The following is a 23,898-nucleotide window of genomic DNA, read 5'->3' on the forward strand; positions in this document are numbered from 1 at the left end:
TTACCGCCACCTACCAGACTGGAGTACAACTCGTTAATTAATACTTCGCTTGGAAAAATAAACAAATACGCTACTATCTACACTCACAAATTTAAATAAATTTAAATACACCACGCTATTCCACTATTTCAATCTATTTAGTCTTCCCTCAGGCCAACATCCTGAAAGCATGGGTCACTGAAAGCATGGGTCACCACCACTTCACACACCCTGTAACTCTTTTGATGTCAAGTCTCACACACACAAATACCTCTCTGCAGCTGCCACCACAACCTCAGTTTTCTGCGACCTACATTCCATCCCTTCAGTACAGTTGATGATAACCATTGCTATAAATGCCAAAAATCCAATCTTACTGACAAATATATCACCAACACCACTCCTCTCATAACCCCTCCCCCTTGACCATCTTCCTCTACTTTCTTCACTGCCTCAGCATATGACAAACTTCTGCACTACATTAACCCTGGAAACCTCAACCTGCGTCTCTCGCAGGGGTCATTTCTGATCCCCAGCCCCGTGGGAACCCCTACAATTAACACATTCCACTACTTTCCCCAATGTTTTCACATTCCTTTGTCTCATGCCCTTCTGCACACTAATCACACCCAGGAACCTCCCTCCTACACACTGCTGCCACATGCCCATAACCTTGACACCTGTAATAACGTAATGTTTTCAGCACAAAAGCTCGTACAGGAAAACTTATATATCCTAACATCACTTTTAGTGCTGGTTCTTCTCCTTCAATGTTTTATGGCAGACTTCCCCTATTGGTGTATTGCTGCCAACTACAGTACCGGTAGTGAATAAAACATGTAAATATCAGGCCTCCCGACTGGCGCAGTGGTCTAAGGCTGTGTCAATAGAGATCCTGGTTTGTGTCCAGGCTCTGTCACAGCCGGCCACGACCGGGAGACCCATGGGGCGGCGCACAATTAGGCCCAGTGTCGTCCGGGTCAGGGGAGGGTTTGGCCGGCAGGGATGTTCTTGTTCCATCGGTGTTTCGTCTGACACATTGGTGCGGCTGGACTCCGGGTGAAGCGGGCATTGCATCAAGAAGCAGTGCGGCTTGGTTGGGTTGTGTTTTGGAGGATGCAAGGCTTTCGACCTTTCAGGAGTTGCAGCGATGGGAAAAGACTAACTACTAATTGGATACCACAAAAAAGGGGTACAAATACAATTTTCTAAATATCCATTGCGGGAAAGGGGGGGAATGCAACAAATTAAAAAATACAAAAATACCTACCTCCCTCCTTCAGTAATAATCCAAATCACATCCCAACATAGGCTCAGCTGCCTGTGTGAATGGAACATTCATCGACAAGATTCCTTGTAATGCCTCCGTTGTAAAATTCAGTACATTACCTAAAGTATGTGGACACTTGCCAATCAATATCTCATTCCAAAATCATGGGCATTAATATGGAGTTGGTCCTTCCTTTACTGCTAAAACAGCCTCCACTCTTCTGGGAAAGCTTTCCACTAGATGTAGGAACATTGCTGCTATAACAGCCTCCACTCTTCTGGGAAGGCTTTCCACTAGATATAGGAATATTGCTATTGGGACTTCCTTCCATTCAGCCACAAGAGCATTAGTGAGGTCGGGCACTGATGTTGGGCGATTAGGCCTGACTCGCAGTTGCCATTCCAATTCATCCCAAAGGTGTTCGATGGGATTGAGGTCAGGGCTCTGTGCAGGCCAGTCAAGTTCTTCCACACCAATCCCGACAAAACATTTCTGTTTGGACCTCGCTTTGTGCACGGTGGCATTGTCATGCTGAAACAGGAAAGGGCCTTCCCCAAACTGTTGCCGCAGTATCGTCTAAAATGTAATTGTATGTTGTAGAAATAAGATTTCCCTTCACTGGAACTAAGGGGCCCGAACCATGAAAAACAGCTCCAGACCATTATGCCTCCTCCACCAAACTTTACAGTTGGCACTATGCATTCGGACAGTTAACGATCCGCCAAACCCAGATTCATCCATTAGACTGTCAGATGATGAAGCCTGATTGCTCACTCCAGAGAACGCCAATGGCGGCGGGCTTTACACCATTCCAGCCGACACTTGGCATTGCACATGGTGATCTTAAGCTTGTGTGCGGCTGCTTGGCTATGGAAACTCATTTCATGAAGCCCCTGATGAACAGTTCTGGCATTGCTTCCAGAGGCAGTTTGGAACTCGGTAGTTGCAACCGAGGACAGACGATTTTTACAAGCTACGCGCTTTAGCACTTGGCAATCCCACACAGTTCCCCAATAGCTGTCCCTCAACCATTCGAGACCCCTCCCCCAGTCCCCCCCAGGAAGAAAAAAATAAATAAAAAACACAATTAATTCCATTCCCTACCTCCAAGAACAGCCCAATGCACCAACAACCAAGAGAATGAACTAAAGAAACAAAAGGAAAAGACAGAAGAAAACAGCAAACAACAATGCAATATAAAATAAAATAATAATACATTTAAAACCTTTAAGCCTTGGTTTTCTGATCCTCTCATGTTGTTATTGGATCTGATTTTAATAGCTAGCATTTCGATGGACATAACGAATAGATATGGTGATAGCGGACACCCTTGTTTAACTCCTCCTGACAATTCAAAAATCTCTGAGAAGTAGCTATTATTTACTATTTTACACCTGATGTTGCTCTACATTATTTCAAATTATTTACCCATTTTATAAGAGAATTACCAAATTCGAGACATTTAAAAATAAAATCCAGTCTTACTTTATCAAATGTCTTTTCAAAATCCGCTATAAATTCCATTCCTGAATTTTTATGTGTTTCATGATGTTCTATTATTTCTAGTAGTTGTCGTATATTATCTACAATGTATCGTCCATGTAAAAAAAAAACTGTCTGATCAGGATGAACAATACCTGGTAAAACCCTTTTAAATCTGAGTGCTATGCATTTTGCTAGTATTTTTGCCACAGCATTGAAGTGTAAGGGACCTTAGATAGACTGGGTCTTTATATTTGCCATCTGGGTCTTGTTTTAATAATAGAGAAATCAGACCTTCCTGCTGAGTACCTGACAGACTACCATTTCTATAGGAGTAGTTAAAACAATCTAACAATGGAGATTTTAGTATATCAAAAAAATACTTGATATACATCTACCGGTATGCCATCAAGCCCTGGGTTTTTTCCAGACTGAAAGGATTTAATAGCCTCAAAAAGTTATTCCTCTGTAATTTGGCCTTCACAACGATCTTTCTGTACATTTGTTAATTTTCCATTTTTTTATACACTGCTCAAAAAAATAAAGGGAACACTAAAATAACACATCCTAGATCTGAATGAATTAAATACTTTTTTCTTTACATAGTTGAATGTGCTGACAACAAAATCACACAAAAAGTATCAATGGAAATCAAATTTATCAACCCATGGAGGTCTGGATTTGGAGTCACACTCAAAATTAAAGTGGAAAACCACACTACAGGCTGATCCAACTTTGATGTAATGTCCTTAAAACAAGTCAAAATGAGGCTCAGTAGTGTGTGTGTGGCCTCCACGTGCCTGTATGTCCTCCCTACAACGGCTGGGCATGCTCCTGATGAGGTGGCGGATGGTCTCCTGAGGGATCTCCTCCCAGACCTGGACTAAAGCGAGACATGATGTCCCAGATGTGCTCAATTCGATTCAGGTCTGGGGAACGGGCGGGCCAGTCCACAGCATCAATGCCTTCCTCTTGCAGGAACTGCTGACACACTCCAGCCACATGAGGTCTAGCATTGTCTTACATTAGGAGGAACCCAGGGCCAACCGCACCAGCATATGGTCTCACAAGGGGTCTGAGGATCTCATATCGGTACCTAATGGCAGTCAGGCTACCTCTGGCAAGCACATGGAGGGCTGTGCGGCCCCCCAAAGAAATGCCACCCCACACCATGACTGAACTACCGCCAAACCGGTCATGCTGGAGGATGTTGCAGGCAGCAGACGATCTCCACAGCGTCTCCAGACTCTGTCACATGTGCTCAGTGTGAACCTGCATTCATCTGTCAAGAGCACAGGGCGCCAGTGGCGAATTTGCCAATCTTGGTGTTCTCTGGCAAATGCCAAACGTTGTGCACGGTGTTGGGCTGTAAGCACAACCCCCACCTGTGGACGTCGGGCCCTCATACCACCCTCATGGAGTCTGTTTCTGACCGTTTGAGCAAACACATGCACATTTGTGGCCTGCTGGAGGTCATTTTGCAGGGCTCTGGCAATGCTCTTCCTGCTCCTTCTTGCACAAAGGCGGAGGTAGCGGTCCTGCTGCTGGGTTGTTGCCCTCCTACGGCCTCCTCCACGTCTCCTGATGTACTGGCCTGTCTCCTGGTAGCACCTCCATGCTCTGGACACTACGCTGACAGACACAGCAAACCTTGCCACAGCTCGCATTGATGTGCCATCCTGGATGAGCTGCACTACCTGAGCCACTTGTGTGGGTTGTAGACTCCGTCTCATGCTACCACTAGAGTGAAAGCACCGCCAGCATTCAAAAGTGACCAAAACATCAGCCAGGAAGCATAGGAACTGAGAAGTGGTCTGTGGTTATCACCTGCAGAACCACTACTTTATTGGGGGTGTCTTGCTAATTGCCTGTAATTTCCACCTGTTGTCTATCCATTTGCACAACAGCATGTGACATTTATTGTCAATCAGTGTTGCTTCCTAAGTGGACAGTTTGATTTCACAGAAGTGTGATTGACTTGGAGTTACATTGTGTTGTTTAAGTGTTCCCTTAATTTTTTTTTGAGCAGTGTATTATTTGAAAATAATTCCTTACCATAATCTTCATTCAGTGGGAAAGGATGAGATGGAAAAGAGAACATCTGCCTAAAATAATTATCTTCCTCTTTTAAAATATCATTCAGAGAATCATAGATGACACCGTCTTCAGTAACGAGTTTCTGCAAATCATTTTTGTTAGCGTTCCTGTATTGGAGATTCAGGAAGAATTTTGTGCATTTTTCTCTATATTCCATCCAGTTTGCTTTATTTTTGCAATAGATTACATTAGATTGTTCTTGAATAAGTTCCTCAAGTTCTTTTTGTTTTTCCTCCAACTTATTTTGTATCTCTGTAGTATCATTTGTATTACTATCTGCCTGTACTATTAGGTCATGTATTTCCCTTGTTAGTCTTGGCTCTTTAGCCAGAAATTGCTTTTTTATTATTGATGAATATTGAATTGAATGACCCCTGAAGGTACATTTTGTCAAACTCTGACCATAGTTTGCTTTGTATGTTTCTATGTTTTGTTTGGTCAGGGTGTGATCTGAGTGGGCATTCTATGTTGGATGTCTAGTTTGTCTGTTTCTGTGTTTGGCCTGATATGGTTCTCAATCAGAGGCAGGTGTTAGTCATTGTCTCTGATTGGGAGCCATATTTAGGTAGCCTGTTTTGTCATTGTGGGTTGTGGGTGATTGTCTATGTTAGTTGCTTGTGTCAGCACAGTGCTCATTATAGCGTCACATTCGTTTATTGTTTTGTATAGTTTGTATTCAGTGTCCAGTGCTTTGGTCTGCTTCATACGACGATCGTGACACATTTAAAGGTATACCAAACAATAAGGGGATTTCCTGAACCTATATTATACTAGAAAAAAATCAGTTATAAATTATTTTGTCTTAGTTAAAAATAAGTTGTCCTCCAGTAAACTGTGATTAAATTGCCAATATCCACGTCCACGTGGAAAATCTATAAGAGTTATGTGAAGGCCAATTAGATGATGATCCGATCGCATTCTGTCTCCTATTAAAACTTTTTTAACCTTTGATGCAAGAGAGAAAGAGACAAGAAAGTAGTCAAGACGACTAGCTTGATTAAGTGTCCTCCATGTATGTCTCACTAGGTCGGGGTTTTTTAGTCTCCAAATATCCACTATTTCTAATGTGTCCATAATATTTTTGATTTCCTTAAGGGCACGGTGACGAGAGGTTGTAGAGTGATTAGCTTTACGGTCCATTGAGGTACTTAACACTGTTATAGTCTCCTACCATAATGATTAGATCATTTGTTGCCTATAAGTTCAATAAATTGGTATAAATGTTTTCAAAGAAGTGTGGATCATCCTGATTGGGACCATATAAATTAATGAGCCAAATCTCTTCTTTGTCCACTTTCATATTCAAAAGGATCCACCTTCCTTGCGAATCATTCCTGACTATTTGCACATTCAGATGGAAATGATTGTTAAATAATATCATCACACCCTTTCCCCATTCCCTTTTCAACGCAGCTTCATCTCAGGATGCAGAGTGACTTTACTGTATACATTAGATGTTCTATTCCTTTTCCACGCAGCTTCATCTCAGGATGCAGAGTGACTTTCCTGTAAACAGTAGATGTTCTATTCCTTTTCCACGCAGCTTCATCTCAGGATGCAGAGTGACTTTCCTGTAAACAGTAAATGTTCTATTCCTTTTCCACGCAGCTTCATCTCAGGATGCAGAGTAACTTTCCTGTAAACAGTAGATGTTCTATTCCTTTTCCACGCAGCTTCATCTCAGGATGCAGAGTGACTTTCCTGTAAACAGTAGATGTTATATCCCTTTTCCACGCAGCTTCATCTCAGGATGCAGAGTGACTTTCCTGTAAACAGATGTTCTATTCCTTTTCCACGCAGCTTCATCTCAGGATGCAGAGTAACTTTCCTGTAAACAGTAGATGTTCTATTCCTTTTCCACGCAGCTTCATCTCAGGATGCAGAGTGACTTTCCTGTAAACAGTAGATGTTCTATTCCTTTTCCACGCAGCTTCATCTCAGGATGCAGAGTGACTTTCCTGTAAACAGTAGATGTTATATTCCTTTTCCACGCAGCTTCATCTCAGGATGCAGAGTGACTTTCCTGTAAACAGTAGATGTTCTATTCCTTTTCCACGCAGCTTCATCTCAGGATGCAGAGTAACTTTCCTGTAAACAGTAGATGTTCTATTCCTTTTCCACGCAGCTTCATCTCAGGATGCAGAGTGACTTTCCTGTAAACAGTAGATGTTCTATTCCTTTTCCACGCAGCTTCATCTCAGGATGCAGAGTGACTTTCCTGTAAACAGTAGATGTTATATTCCTTTTCAACGCAGCTTCATCTCAGGATGCAGAGTGACTTTCCTGTAAACAGTAGATGTTCTATTCCTTTTCCACGCAGCTTCATCTCAGGATGCAGAGTGACTTTCCTGGAAACAGTAGATGTTATATTCCTTTTCCACGCAGCTTCATCTCAGGATGCAGAGTGACTTTCCTGTAAACAGTAGATGTTCTATTCCTTTTCCACGCAGCTTCATCTCAGGATGCAGAGTGACTTTCCTGTAAACAGTAGATGTTCTATTCCTTTTCCACGCAGCTTCATCTCAGGATGCAGAGTGACTTTCCTGTAAACAGTAAATGTTCTATTCCTTTTCCACGCAGCTTCATCTCAGGATGCAGAGTGACTTTCCTGTAAACAGTAGATGTTATATTCCTTTTCCACGCAGCTTCATCTCAGGATGCAGAGTGACTTTCCTGTAAACAGTAGATGTTCTATTCCTTTTCCACGCAGCTTCATCTCAGGATGCAGAGTGACTTTCCTGTAAACAGTAGATGTTATATTCCTTTTCCACGCAGCTTCATCTCAGGATGCAGAGTGACTTTCCTGTAAACAGTAGATGTTCTATTCCTTTTCCACGCAGCTTCATCTCAGGATGCAGAGTGACTTTCCTGTAAACAGTAGATGTTATATTCCTTTTCAACGCAGCTTCATCTCAGGATGCAGAGTGACTTTCCTGTAAACAGTAGATGTTATATTCCTTTTCAACGCAGCTTCATCTCAGGATGCAGAGTGACTTTCCTGTAAACAGTAGATGTTATATTCCTTTTCAACGCAGCTTCATCTCAGGATGCAGAGTGACTTTCCTGTAAACAGTAGATGTTCTATTCCTTTTCTACGCAGCTTCATCTCAGGATGCAGAGTGACTTTCCTGTAAACAGTAGATGTTCTATTCCTTTTCCACGCAGCTTCATCTCAGGATGCAGAGTGACTTTCCTGTAAACAGTAGATGTTATATTCCTTTTCAACGCAGCTTCATCTCAGGATGCAGAGTGACTTTCCTGTAAACAGTAGATGTTATATTCCTTTTCCACGCAGCTTCATCTCAGGATGCAGAGTGACTTTCCTGTAAACAGTAAATGTTCTATTCCTTTTCCACGCAGCTTCATCTCAGGATGCAGAGTGACTTTCCTGTAAACAGTAGATGTTATATCCCTTTTCCACGCAGCTTCATCTCAGGATGCAGAGTGACTTTCCTGTAAACAGTAGATGTTCTATTCCTTTTCCACGCAGCTTCATCTCAGGATGCAGAGTAACTTCCCTGTAAACAGTAGATGTTCTATTCCTTTTCCACGCAGCTTCATCTCAGGATGCAGAGTGACTTTCCTGTAAACAGTAGATGTTCTATTCCTTTTCCACGCAGCTTCATCTCAGGATGCAGAGTGACTTTCCTGTAAACAGTAGATGTTCTATTCCTTTTCCACGCAGCTTCATCTCAGGATGCAGAGTGACTTTCCTGTAAACAGTAGATGTTCTATTCCTTTTCCACGCAGCTTCATCTCAGGATGCAGAGTGACTTTCCTGTAAACAGTAAATGTTCTATTCCTTTTCCACGCAGCTTCATCTCAGGATGCAGAGTGACTTTCCTGTAAACAGTAGATGTTATATTCCTTTTCAACGCAGCTTCATCTCAGGATGCAGAGTGACTTTCCTGTAAACAGTAGATGTTCTATTCCTTTTCCACGCAGCTTCATCTCAGGATGCAGAGTGACTTTCCTGTAAACAGTAGATGTTCTATTCCTTTTCCACGCAGCTTCATCTCAGGATGCAGAGTGACTTTCCTGTAAACAGTAGATGTTATATTCCTTTTCAACGCAGCTTCATCTCAGGATGCAGAGTGACTTTCCTGTAAACAGTAGATGTTCTATTCCTTTTCTACGCAGCTTCATCTCAGGATGCAGAGTGACTTTCCTGTAAACAGTAGATGTTCTATTCCTTTTCCACGCAGCTTCATCTCAGGATGCAGAGTGACTTTCCTGTAAACAGTAGATGTTATATTCCTTTTCCACGCAGCTTCATCTCAGGATGCAGAGTGACTTTCCTGTAAACAGTAGATGTTATATTCCTTTTCCACGCAGCTTCATCTCAGGATGCAGAGTGACTTTCCTGTAAACAGTAGATGTTCTATTCCTTTTCCACGCAGCTTCATCTCAGGATGCAGAGTGACTTTCCTGTAAACAGTAGATGTTCTATTCCTTTTCCACGCAGCTTCATCTCAGGATGCAGAGTGACTTTCCTGTAAACAGTAGATGTTCTATTCCTTTTCCACGCAGCTTCATCTCAGGATGCAGAGTGACTTTCCTGTAAACAGTAGATGTTCTATTCCTTTTCCACGCAGCTTCATCTCAGGATGCAGAGTGACTTTCCTGTAAACAGTAGATGTTATATTCCTTTTCCACGCAGCTTCATCTCAGGATGCAGAGTAACTTTCCTGTAAACAGTAGATGTTCTATTCCTTTTCCACGCAGCTTCATCTCAGGATGCAGAGTGACTTTCCTGTAAACAGTAGATGTTATATTCCTTTTCAACGCAGCTTCATCTCAGGATGCAGAGTGACTTTCCTGTAAACAGTAGATGTTCTATTCCTTTTCTACGCAGCTTCATCTCAGGATGCAGAGTGACTTTCCTGTAAACAGTAGATGTTCTATTCCTTTTCCACGCAGCTTCATCTCAGGATGCAGAGTGACTTTCCTGTAAACAGTAGATGTTATATTCCTTTTCCACGCAGCTTCATCTCAGGATGCAGAGTGACTTTCCTGTAAACAGTAGATGTTATATTCCTTTTCCACGCAGCTTCATCTCAGGATGCAGAGTGACTTTCCTGTAAACAGTAGATGTTCTATTCCTTTTCCACGCAGCTTCATCTCAGGATGCAGAGTGACTTTCCTGTAAACAGTAGATGTTCTATTCCTTTTCCACGCAGCTTCATCTCAGGATGCAGAGTGACTTTCCTGTAAACAGTAGATGTTCTATTCCTTTTCCACGCAGCTTCATCTCAGGATGCAGAGTGACTTTCCTGTAAACAGATGTTCTATTCCTTTTCCACGCAGCTTCATCTCAGGATGCAGAGTGACTTTCCTGTAAACAGTAGATGTTCTATTCCTTTTCCACGCAGCTTCATCTCAGGATGCAGAGTGACTTTCCTGTAAACAGTAGATGTTATATTCCTTTTCCACGCAGCTTCATCTCAGGATGCAGAGTGACTTTCCTGTAAACAGTAGATGTTATATTCCTTTTCAACGCAGCTTCATCTCAGGATGCAGAGTGACTTTCCTGTAAACAGTAGATGTTCTATTCCTTTTCTACGCAGCTTCATCTCAGGATGCAGAGTGACTTTCCTGTAAACAGTAGATGTTCTATTCCTTTTCCACGCAGCTTCATCTCAGGATGCAGAGTGACTTTCCTGTAAACAGTAGATGTTATATTCCTTTTCCACGCAGCTTCATCTCAGGATGCAGAGTGACTTTCCTGTAAACAGTAGATGTTATATTCCTTTTCCACGCAGCTTCATCTCAGGATGCAGAGTGACTTTCCTGTAAACAGTAGATGTTCTATTCCTTTTCCACGCAGCTTCATCTCAGGATGCAGAGTGACTTTCCTGTAAACAGTAGATGTTCTATTCCTTTTCCACGCAGCTTCATCTCAGGATGCAGAGTGACTTTCCTGTAAACAGTAGATGTTCTATTCCTTTTCCACGCAGCTTCATCTCAGGATGCAGAGTGACTTTCCTGTAAACAGTAGATGTTCTATTCCTTTTCTACGCAGCTTCATCTCAGGATGCAGAGTGACTTTCCTGTAAACAGTAGATGTTCTATTCCTTTTCCACGCAGCTTCATCTCAGGATGCAGAGTGACTTTCCTGTAAACAGTAGATGTTCTATTCCTTTTCCACGCAGCTTCATCTCAGGATGCAGAGTGACTTTCCTGTAAACAGTACATGTTATATTCCTTTTCGTTTAGCCATGTAAAGACTGATCTTTTTTTATAATCTGCTAAACCATTACAATTATAACTGGCTATACTTATTTCACCCCTTACCATAACTAGATACTATTCTCAGTCATAATTTACCATAATTAGTGCTTGTAAAGTTACTGCCATCAGAGGTATTAGGAAGGTCAAAACTAGAGCTTTCAAATGTCTGATATTTAGAATTCAAGAAATAGGTTCTATCAATATGTGTTTTATTCCCTTGCCTGTGAGCCAATGCCACAGATGTTAGAAAATTGAGACAAGATTTTATGTGGGTGGCAAATCTGAGTAGGTTGACGTGTACGATATTGGATGGGATATAGTGAGAGTGTGTACGATGTCTGTATAAGAGTAAGACCATAATCTGTGATGTCCAAATAAATAATAACTCTGCCAATTTGCATAGTTGGGTGTCTGTGTGTATTGCCTTGATATTCATGGTGATAATTGTAATCCATATCGTATCACCATCATAGTAGCATCATAATTACCTTTAACATAATTGAAAAACATATCCCAGCATTTCCACAGCAATTGACGTTTCACATGATCATGAAAGAGACCTTGCATTACTCTAGAGACGACTCCACTACAGTACAAATGTATTCCATACAATATGTTATTATTCCCCAATGCCTCTATTCTGATAACTTCCCCTTGCTTGTTGTAAACATATATAAACTTGTAGACAAATACATAAAATATAGACAAACAATAAACACATTAAATTATAAAACAGGTAACAATAGAGAGAAAGGGAGAGAAGAGATGAGAAAAGAGAGAGAGGAGAGCGAGATCAGGTGTGTGTGTGTGTGTGTGTTTGTATAAGTCCGTATGTGTGTGTTCATATCCACTTCATAATGTTCAGAAAATGTTACAGTTCCCATACCTTCTATTTTTTTCTCGTAGCCTGAAGTCCCTTTAGAGTTTAGTACTGCCATGGTGTTATGGAGCTGTCTGGGAATAGCTGTCCATCTATAAAGAGTTTGTCCACATTGATAAAGCCACGCCTACCATCCATCCTTTGTTGTCTTTGTACCGGATACAGTCTCTTACGACGTTTGTTGATTTCCCTTAGAAATTGGTCATTGAGACCGAATTTGGTCCCTTTAAACTCCCTTCCTCTGCTTTTGATGAGCTCCTTGTTTGTTCTTAAACTGACTTGACCAGTCAAATAAAGATGAACTAAAAAAGTGGGATTCAAATCCACTACACAACACATTACTAAACAATACATTAATTGCACAAAAACGGTGAGAAAAGGTGCCCACAAACTCTTACATAAAGCTGATTGAACAGCATAGTCCCAACAACTTACCACTACTACACCTGGCTATCAGCGGAGCCTTGTCTGGCAACGAAACAGTTCATTCAGCCTCATTTACTGTTTTTTAAAGTAACATGCATGGCTGACTTGCTTAAACAAATGTGGTTTCTACTGACAATTGAGATGTACAAACTATGGCATAAGGGGACGACGGATAAGAGGCAAACCGTAATTTCGATTAAGACATTAATGAGCGAGCTAGGACGGACGTAGTCAATATAACTATTTGTTCAGCACTTTTGAAATGTACAGCAACAGAATTCAGAAAATGGGCTGTTCTTACAGTGTTCTCCCTGTACACCAAGTCAGAACCGTAGGATAAATAAAGGGGCATATAAGCAGACAACGAAAACCCTTACAATATTCAATGATGACTCTAAAACAGGTTATTGGCTACATGTGAACCACCAAGTCAGAACAGTGTGCAAAATGAAGAGGTGAAAATAGACCAAATTATTAGGGTGAGGCACATGGGTTACTAACATCTTACTACACAACATACACTTAGTATTACTTTCTTAGCTACAGTACACACATCTCCCTGGTATATTACATAATTTATGCAGAAGCATACAAGACATTTTTGGACTCACCTTGTTGTGCTGTGATCACGGCAGTTCTTCATGGGCATATTTTGTCATCAAAGTCTGGCATTCTATGGATTTGTGGTGCTTTCAAGACAACTGGGAACTCAGGAAAAAAATGATGACGTCAGTGATCTTAAGGTCATAGCTAAGAAAAAGTTCCCAATTTACAATTCCGAGTTGGATGAGTTCAAAACGTTTTCTCAGTCGTAGCTTGTTTTTCCCCTGAGTTCCCAGTTGTATTGAACTCACTCCAGTCAGATTTTGAAGTACAGAGTTAAGTTGTTTTGAACACGGCACAAATCAAGCTTCATCGACAGCATGGCCAATGTTGAATGTTTACAATTTTAAACTAGGAAAAGAGCCCCTTAATCTTAGACTTGAGACCACAGAGCCACTCCAATGAATAGCAGGCTAATGATTGCTTTGCAATGCTTGCAGTTTGCCACTGATTCCTTCCAAACCACTCATTGTTGAATTTGCTATTTGTTATGTAATGTTTATGTCCAATGGCCGATGAGCACTGATACGTTTTCTCTATAATTTCTCATTATTTCTCTTCATATGACAAAGATTAAAAAGGATTTGCCAGTAGATTGTCAACTTGATTCATGATGATGACTGCTAGCTCAGATTTTGAAAGTATTATGTTGACATGATCAATCCAATCAAAGCGACTGTAGATATCACATGATTTGAAGTTATTTTATCTGTGGACAATGACCTTGAGCCTTCTTGGATGGGCACTTATAATGTAACTCTATGGCAGCACCCAAGGGGCTTGAATTTTCAAGTTCTACGCTTAGACTTGGTAGTGACGCATTGTCCACATGAATGACAGAACACTGAGCCAATAGCGGCACAAACGCTCTATTTTCTGCTGGCTTGCCCCACCTCCACAGAAGACAATGAGCTAGGCTGAAATACCTGCATTTTGGAGCTGCCTTACTCAAGAAAACAAGAAAGAGACCATTTTTGAATGCGGCTTTATTAATAACTCAATTATACATTTTTACATTGTTTGCAAACAGATCATTTTTTTCACACTTTATCCCTCTGATGTCAGTGAAGCAGAGTCTCTGCCCATCTGCCCGAAATGGTCTGAAACACCTAAGTCTTTAAAGAGTCCCCCCCCCCCCCCCCCCCCCCCCCAAAATACAAATAATAATAATAATAATAATGTGACACTGACTAATTGAGGAGACATGTGTTTACTGTGATATGTGGTTGTCTCACCTGGCTTTCTTAAGATGAATGTACTTAATATGCTGGTGACATCACAGGGTCAGAGAGAACTCCTGACTGTAGTCATACAAAAACACTCCAGGCACTCAGCCCATAAGAACCATTCATACTGTCAGATCTAATATGAAGAACTGAATACTAAAGAGAAGAAGAGGTTGACCAGTACATATTCATGTAACTTTATTTTTCATTGGCAGATCAATAAAGTTTGCTTCAATGCAGTTTTCCAAACACATTCATGATCAGTAACTAAAATAACTAATCTAGTTTGAAAGACAATTAATAAACACATGGATTAATTTCATAAACTGTGTATCATTAAAAAAAGTTGTAAAATAATCCCCCCAAACTAATGGTGAAAAGTGATCATCTCTATCTGATACATGTTAGGGGCGGAAGGTAGCCTAGTGGTTAGAGCGTTGGGTCAGTAACCAAAAGGTTGCTAGATCGAATCCCCGAGCTGACAAGGTAAAAATCTGTTGTTCTGCCTCTGAACAAGGCTGTTCCTAAGCCATCATTGTAAATAAGAATTTATTCTTAACTGACTTGCCTAGTTAAATAAAGGTTCAACACATTTTTTTAAATAATTTGCAAAATAGGGACAACCTGGTCTCAGAGCAAAACGTATTATGTATTACAAAAACATCTGTGCCACTCCATTTAGTATGTTAGGTTACATTACATTGGACTACCAATATAAAAACTGAACTAAAATATACACTAAACATGTAAAGTGTTGGTTTCATGAGCTGAAATAAAACATTCCAGCAATGTTCCATGTGCAGGAAAGGTTTATTTCTCTCAAATGTTGTGCACAACTTTGTTACTATCCCTGTAAGTGAGCATTTCAGCCTTTGTCAAGATAATCCATCCACCTGACAGGTGTGGCATATCAAGATGCTGATAAAACAGCATTATCATTACACAACTGCACCTTGTGCTGGGGGACAATAAAAGGCCACACAACACAATGTCAGATATCTCAAGTTCAGGGAATGTGCAATTGTCATGATGACTGCAGGAGAGATTTCAATATTTATATCTCTACCATAAGTCACCTCTAACGTCCTTTTAGAGAATTTAGCAGTACATCCATCCGGCCTCACAACTGCAGATCACATGTAACCACGGCAGCCCAGGACATCTTCACCTGCAGGATTGTCTGGGAGGGGGCTGAGTAGTATTTCTGTCTGTAATCAAGACGTTTTGTGGGGAAAAACTCATGCTGATTGGCTGGGCCTGGCTCCCAAGTGGGCCGATGCCCTCCCAAGTCCCACCCATGGCTGAGCCCCTGCCCTGTCATGTGATATATATAGATTAGGGCATTGTTTGTTTAAAATGACTTATTATCTTATACGAACTATAAATCTTTGAAATTGTTACGTTTAGATTGTTGTTTAGTACAATACGACTTGAAGGACGTATCGTATGTTAAGAATTACAATTATTACGTTATTTTACGCATTGCTATTCATACAATATGTTACGAACTTGTAATATGTATGATATGTTACGAATTCCAATTTGTTGTTGCTAATGTTAGCTAGGTTAGGGGTGAGGGGTTAAATGGTTTTAGGGGAAAGGTAAGCTACCATACTAAGTAGTTGCATGCTAAGCTAACATGCTAAGTAATAGCTAAAAAGTAGTAAGTAGTTGCAAAGTTGCTAATTAGCTAAAATACTACAGTTAACCTTGATGAGATTCTAAACACAGCAGCCTTTGGCTAGAAGTTTGAGTTACACGCCCACCCTTCCACAGAGCAGGAGTAAGGCTTCTCTCCTGTGTGTATACGTTCATGTGATCTTAAGTTGGAAAGTTGCGAGAAACTAGTTCCACAGTCAGAGCAGACGTAAGGCTTCTCTCCTGTGTGTGTTCTCTGGTGAACTTTTAGATCAGTTGACGTTGTGAAGCATTTTCCACAGTCAGAGCAGGAGTAAGGCTTCTCTCCTGTGTGTATACGTTGGTGTGTTTTTAAGGTGCCCAGAAGAGAGAAACTCGCCCCACAATCAGAGCAGATGTAAGGCTTTTCACCTGTATGTATACGTTCATGTGCTTTTAAGTGGGACAGTTGAGAGAAACTAGTTCCACAGTCAGGGCAGAAGAAAGGCTTCTCTCCTGTGTGTGTTCTCTGATGAACTTTTAGCACATTTGATGTTTTAAAACATTTCCCACAGTCAGAGCAGGAGTATGGCTTCTCCCCTGTATGTATACGTTCATGTGCTTTTAAGTGGGACAGTTGAGAGAAACTAGTTCCACAGTCAGGGCAGAAGAAAGGCTTCACTCCTGTGTGTGTTCTCTGATGAACCTTTAGCATATTTGATGTTTTAAAACATTTTCCACAGTCAGAGCAGGAGTAAGGCTTCTCTCCTGTGTGTGTTCTCTGATGAACTTTTAGCTCATTTGATGTTTTGAAGCATTTTCCACAGTCAGAGCAGGAGTAAGGCTTCTCTCCTGTGTGTATTTGTAGGTGTATTTTTAGCTTTGATAGAATTGGGAAAATCTCTTCACAATGTGGGCAGTGATGAGACCTCTTGGCTCTCTGATCTTCCTGCTCTTGCTCTATGGATGTGGAGAATGTCTCAACATGGTCTCCTGTGTGAACAACATCAGAAGAACCAGTCAGTTGGTGTGATATACATGTCAATCAAATGTATTTTATGAAGCCCTTTTTACATCAGTAGTTGTCAAAGTGCTTAACGGAAACCCAGCCTAAAATCCCCAAAGAGCAAGCAATGCAGATGTAGATGCACAGTGGCCACAAACATCTCTCTAGAAAGCAGGAACCTAGGAAGAAACCTAGAGAGGAACCAGGCTCAGAGTGGTGACCAGTCCTCTTCTGGCCATACCGGGTGACAGGTAGCCTAGTGGTTAGAGCAAATCCCTGAGCTGACAAGGTAAAAATCTGTTGTTCTTCCCCTGAATAAGGCAGTTAACCCACTGTTCCTAGGCCGTCATTGAAAATAAGAATTTGTTCCTAACTGACCTGCCTAGTTAACCTGTTTGGGCGCATGTCCAAACGCTTGCGGGACACCTACGACAACATCGGGTGAAATTGCAGAATACAAAAATCGTAATATTAAACATTCATGAAAATAGAAGTGTCTTACATAATTTAAAAGCTTCTTGTTAATCCAACTGCGTTGTCAGATTTGAAAAAGGCTTTACGGAGAAAGCATACCATACGATTATCTGAGGACAGCTCCCCACGTCAAAATACTTTTTCAACCAGCACAGGCGTCACAAAATCAGACAGCAATTAAATAAATCACTTACCTTTGAAGATCTTCCTCTGATTGCAATCCCAAGGGTCCCAGCTACACAATGAATGGTCGTTTTGTTCGATAATATCCTTCATTATATCCCAAAAATATCAGTTTAGATGGCGCGCTTGATTCAGTAGGTCACTCGTTCAACATGCACACAAACTAATCCTTAAGGTTACCAGTAAAGATCATCCAAAAAAGTAAAACGAAGTTTCCAATTAATCCTCAGGTATTCTAATATGTAAATAAACAATAATATTTAAGACGGAGAATAGTGTGTTCAATAGCAAAGATAAATAACGAAGAGCGCACTCTCGTTGATGCGTGCAACATGACTACTTTTCTAATGGGGGACATCTTGGAAAAACTACAAATACTTGTTCATTTTTCAAAAAACAAGCATGAAACCCTTTCTAAAGACTGTTGACATCTAGTGGAAGCCAAAGGAACTGCAATCTGGGTCCAACAATTTGAATATCCCATAGGCAAGCATTGAAAAAATCTGTGACCTCAAGAAATAAAAATTCTGGATGGATTTTACTCAAGGTTTTCGCCTGTCATATCAGTTCTGTTATACCCACAGACATTATTTTTACAGTTTTAGAAACTTCAGCGTGTTTTCTATCCAATGCTATCAAGTATATTCATATCTTAGCTTCTGGGCAGTTTACTTTGGGCACGTCAATCATCGGAAATTCCGGACAACAACCAGTATGCTAAGAAAGTTAAATAAAGTTATATTTTTTAAATACACTACCATTAGTGGTGAAATAAATGAATAAATTCTAAAGTTACAAATGCCCATGTTTTTGAAAGAATAGCACATTTTTTGTCCAATCAAATAATGTCAAAGTGATCAGAAATACAGTGTAGACATTGTTAATGTTGTAAATGACTATTGTAGCTGGAAACGGCTGAAGATCTCGTACAACGCTGTGTACTACTCTCTTCACAGAACAATGCAAACAGTCTCTAACCAGAATAGTGTCTAGAAGGCCAGCATCCCGGAGTCGCCTCTTCACTGTTGACATTGAGACTGGTGTTTTGCGGGTACTATTTAATGAAGCTGCCAGTTGAGGACTTGTGAGACGTCTGTTTCTCAAACTAGACACTCTAAAATACTTGTCCTCTTGCCCAGTTGTGCACAGGGGCCTCCCACTCCTCTTTCTATTCTGGTTAGAGCCAGTTTGCACTGTTCTGTGAAGGGAGTAGTACACAGAACTGCACGAGATCTTCAGTTTCTTGGAAATTTCTCACATGGAATAGCCTTCATTTCTCAGAACAAGAATAGACTGACGACTTTCAGAAGAAAGGTCTTTGTTTCTGGCCATTTTGAGCCTGTAATCGAACCGACAAATGACCCAGATACTCAACTAGTCTAAAAAAGGAATGTTATTATTGCTTCTTTAATCCGCACCACAGTTTTCAGCTGTGCTAACATAATTGCAAAAGGGTTTTGTAATGATCAATTAGCCTTTTAAAATGATAAACTTGGATTAGCTAACACAACATGCCATTGGAACACAGGAGTGATAGTTGCTGATAATGGGACTCTGTACACCTATGTAGATACTCCATTTTTTTAAATCATCCGTTTCCAGCTACAAGTCATTTACAACATTAACAACGTCTCCACTGTATTAATGGTCAATTTGATGTTATTTTAATGGACAAAAAAAACAAGGACATTTCTAAGTGACCCTAAACTTTTCAACGGTAGTGTATGTATTCATTTCAGTAGACTGTATGGGAAGGGGAATAAAAACTATTCTAAAACTGGGTAGGAGTCAAAAACTAATAAGAGGCAAAAGTGGTGAAAATGATGAGCTATACCATCCTCCACTCAACATCACAAGGGTGATAGTAGAATTTGTGTGTTTAAAGTAATGACTAAGATATTTCACCCTGAGGCCTCTGTGTTCTTGGGGACATTTAATAATGCAGAAATGTGTCGGTACCAGTCCCCAGATCTGTGCCGACATAATCCTGTCTCGGAGCTCTACAGACAAATCCATCGACCTCATGGCTTGGTTTTTACTCTGACATGCACTGTCAAATGTGGGACCTGACATAGACAGGTGTGTGCCTGTCCAAATCATGTCCAATCAATTGAATTTACCACAGGTGGACTCCAAGTTGTAGAAACATCTCAAGGACAATCTCATAGCAAAGGGTCTGAAAACTTAAAAACATAAATAAGCAATTGAATTTATTTTTAGATTTGCAAGAATTTCTGAAAACCTGTTTTGGCTTTGTCATTATGGGGTATTGTGATGTCATTATGGGGTATTGTGATGTCATTATGGGGTATTGTGATGTCATTATGGGGTATTGTGATGTCATTATGGGATATTGTGTGTAGATTGACAAGGAAAAACATGTCATTAATTTTAGAAGGCTGTAACGTACCAAAATGGGAGAAATGGGAAGGGGTCTGACAGTGCCCTCGGAAAGTATTCAGACCCCTTGACTTTTTCCACATTGTTATATTACAGCCTAATTCTATAATTAAATAAAAAAATATCCTCAGCAATCGACACACAATACCCCATAATGACAAAGTGAAAACAGGTTTAGGCATTTTTGAAAATGTATAAAAACATTTTTTTTTTATAAACAAGAGACTCAAAATTGAGTTCAGATGCTTCCTGTTTCCATTGATCATCCTTGAGATGTTTCTACAACTTGATTTATGAAACATATGAAGTATACACTACTGTTCAAAAGTTTGGGGTCACTTAGAAATGTCCTTGTTTTGAAAGAAAAGCACATTGATTGTTCATTAAAATAACATCAAATTGATCAGAAATACAGTGTCGACATTGTTATTGTTGTAAATGACTATTGTAGCTGGAAACGGCAGATATTTTATGGAATATCTACAAAGGTGTACAGAGGCCCATTATCAGCAACCATCACTCCTGTGATCCAATGGCATGTTGTGTTAGCTAATCCAAGTTTATCATTAGAAAACACTTTTGCAATTATGTTAGCACAGTTGAAAACTGTCCCAAACTCAACACCCCAGATGCTAATATATGCATATTATTATTAGTATTGGATAGAAAACACTCTGAAGTTTCTAAAACTGTTTGAATGATGTATGTGAGTATAACAGAACTCATATGGCAGGCAAAAACCTGAGAAGAAATCCAAACAGGAAGTGAGAAATAGATTTTCAAAACAGTGCCTATTGAATTCACAGTGAGATATGGATGAGGTTGCACTTCCTAGGGCTTCCACTAGATGTCACCGTCCTTAGAAACTGGTTTGAGGATTCTACTATAAAGGAGGGGCTCATGAGAGCTCTTTGAGAAAGTGGTCCGGCAGAGAGCCTCGGTCTCATGACACTTGCTCCCAACAAAGTTAGCTCTCGTTACAATGCTTTTCTTCAGACAATGACATTCTCCGGTTGGAAACTTAGATGATTTATGTTAAAAACATCCTAAAGATTGATTGCATTCATCATTTTACTTGTTTCTACAGACTGTAACGGAAAAATGGCTGTGTTTTTTTGACTTGGCTATGACCTAACATGTTGTGCTTTCGCTGTAAATCACTTTTTAAATCGGACACCATGGGTAGATTAAGTGACCCCAAACTTTTGAATTGAGCTCAGGTGCATCCTGTTTCCATTGATCATCATTGAGATGTTTCGACAACTTGATATATAAAATATTAAATATATATGTATCAGATATAAATCATCAGGATGTGACAGTCCACTGGTTATGTTCAACACTTCTCCAATCGTTGCCTAGTAAAATAAAGGTTAATAATAAGAGTTAGGCTCTCCATGAGCATTAGCTGCTACTTCTCTCAATCCCGTTTTAAAAAGTCTCCCTGTGTGACATTCCTTGAGACCAACCAGAAATGTTTCCTTGGCCAAATATTCCCAGATTGTCATAAAAACAACATGTTCTCTCATTTCTGCATCACCAAATGTTGAACGAGACAAAAGAGTAGGCTAGGTGAGCATCAATCGCTAGTTTGGTGCAGCAGACTGCAGGGGTGTAGTGCTTGCAAGAGTGATGAGCCGCCACAATGGTGTTTGTTTAGTAGTTAGATCAATGTCTTGGACGATCACCTAATGATTAATTAGCAGTCCACATCACCAAATATTATAGAATAACATTACTGTTACAACAAAAACAACACCTATTTTCTTAGGAGATTTTAGGATGGTTTGTTGAATCGTCCCAAACTCAACAGCACGCCATTAGGCAGAATGTACTTTGATTAAAACAAAATACAGGAAGTAGAATATAATTTAACACCATCTGCTCTAATTTGATAAACGAACAATAATTCAAGAAGATTTAAATGCATATTCCCATGAAACTGATTGAGATCAAACGATTGGCATGCAGACGCAGCTTGATCATTTCACTGGTAAAACGTGAAGAATTATAATTCAATATTGACAGTCATGATGCCTTGGCCTATTTTGAAATTAGGTATGCCTAACTTGGTGATTGAGGGTATTAAACATTTTCAACGTTCTTGAGACAATGTGTGGGCAAAGACAGGAGTTACAAGTTTAAATTGTTTTTGCTTCACTGTGAAGTCTTGAGTTGTTCAGGGATGCGTGATGTCAGAATTACAGAATTCAACCTAGCAATAGACTGGTCATAACTTATGGAGGTCTAATTTATGAAGTTAACTTATAGAACCAGCTCTTACCATGACTAACAGATGTACCAATCTCCTCCTCCTCTTCTTCATCTTTAATGATGACATTCAGCTTCAGTGTTTGACTGCAGTCTTCCAGCTTCACTGATGCCATCTCTGGATCCTGCAGTGCAAACTGGGCTCCACTGTCACAATCAGGACCCAGTGACTGTAGGTTTGGACTCAGTGTGGAAGGAGAGTGACAGGATTGGTTTGTCCTCACTGTTGATGTTACCGGCCTCAGACTTAATCTGAGTCTGTCTGTAGTAATAAAGACAAACGGACACAAAAGTTATTTTCTTGACAGTTCTGGCACTTTATTCTATAAAAATATTTTCTTGTTTATCTTGTTCAATTATCTAATTTCAGTAGATCAGGTAGATAATCCCTGACAAAACATTCATTCACATTAGACACAAAGTACACATTTTAAATTGCACAACATAAGTGCACTTAATCTATAGTAGATTTTCTAAATTCACATAAATGCATAAATGACTCAACAACCATTTAGTACAAGGTTGCAGTATATTTCAGGCAGCACTATGTACTATTTTATGAATAACCTTGTCTTCACTGTATTATTTCACTCACAAAAACCAAATGTATTTCCCATTCACACCATATTAAGAATTATCAGGGGTCGTACAGTGGCAAGTCAAATTCAAAGACTTTCAAGCACTAATATTTATTTACTTGAAGCCCCATGTGAAAACCCTGAATTATAGATAAATATAGAAACAACTGAATGTGTCTGAATATTAGTACATATGTAAAGAACTGATAATCATTACATTCAGCTTCAGAACTGTAGAGCAACTGAAATGTTCTCTCTCTGATGAGGCACTACCTGCACTGAAGTCCGTTGATGCAGACCTCCTATGGTATCATGGAGGTCCACAAACAAACCTTTAAGGTCCATGTCTGTCTAATTCAGTACTAAGAAAATAAAACAAGAAATCCCTACTAACTTCTACCACACCCTCCCCTTCCCCAAAAACCCTCCCACACCCCCCAATAAACTATATCAATAGATCGCTTTCTGTGTTTGCAAACATTGGGGTTTTTATCATGCTGAGACAATCCACCCCCAGGTTATCCAGTTTATCAAAAACCATACCGACAGTAACATCTGTTACCCCCAACAACTCTGCTGCAGTTTACAAGATAACTTTAAACCTGGTATTTCTGCTTTACACAATCCAAGTTGCTGATAACCTCACCAATGAATGCTATGAAGTACATTTTATTCAATATTAAAGTATCCTTTGTCACAGCATATTTATGGGCACAAGATGAACAGGCCTCGAAACCATGTCAGGACTAGTAGAAAGACCAGTTCTGACAGTAGGTCCTCTTACTACGGGACCAGCCATGGAAGCTCCATCAGTCTGACAGTAGGTCCTCTTACTACGGGACCAGCCATGGAAGCTCCATCAGTCTGACAGTAGGTCCTCTTACTACAGGACCAGCCATGGAAGCTCCATCAGTCTGACAGTAGGTCCTCTTACCACGGGACCAGCCATGGAAGCTCTATCAGTCTGACAGTGGGTCCTCTTACTACGGGACCAGCCATGGAAGCTCCATCAGTCTGCACTGTAGTTCCACCAGTCTGTCTTACAGCCTCTGCATATGATACATGAAGACAGATTCTATATCTCTGAGCATCTCTCTGCACCTGGCATCCACCAAATGCTGCTCTTTGTCCTCCACACAATTGCAACACTTAACTGTCACATTGCTCCAACATTC

General features: G+C 40.3%; 1 pseudogene; it reads right to left on the reverse strand.

The window, feature by feature from the left end:
• LOC139373916 (zinc finger protein 79-like) overlaps positions 1-23,264 on the reverse strand; it is a 260,279-nt pseudogene extending 237,015 nt beyond the window's left edge.
• Positions 23,265-23,898: the final 634 nt, after the last annotated feature.

The sequence above is a fragment of the Oncorhynchus clarkii genome, chromosome 18, assembly GCF_045791955.1.
Source record: "Oncorhynchus clarkii lewisi isolate Uvic-CL-2024 chromosome 18, UVic_Ocla_1.0, whole genome shotgun sequence".
NCBI lineage: Eukaryota > Metazoa > Chordata > Actinopteri > Salmoniformes > Salmonidae > Oncorhynchus > Oncorhynchus clarkii.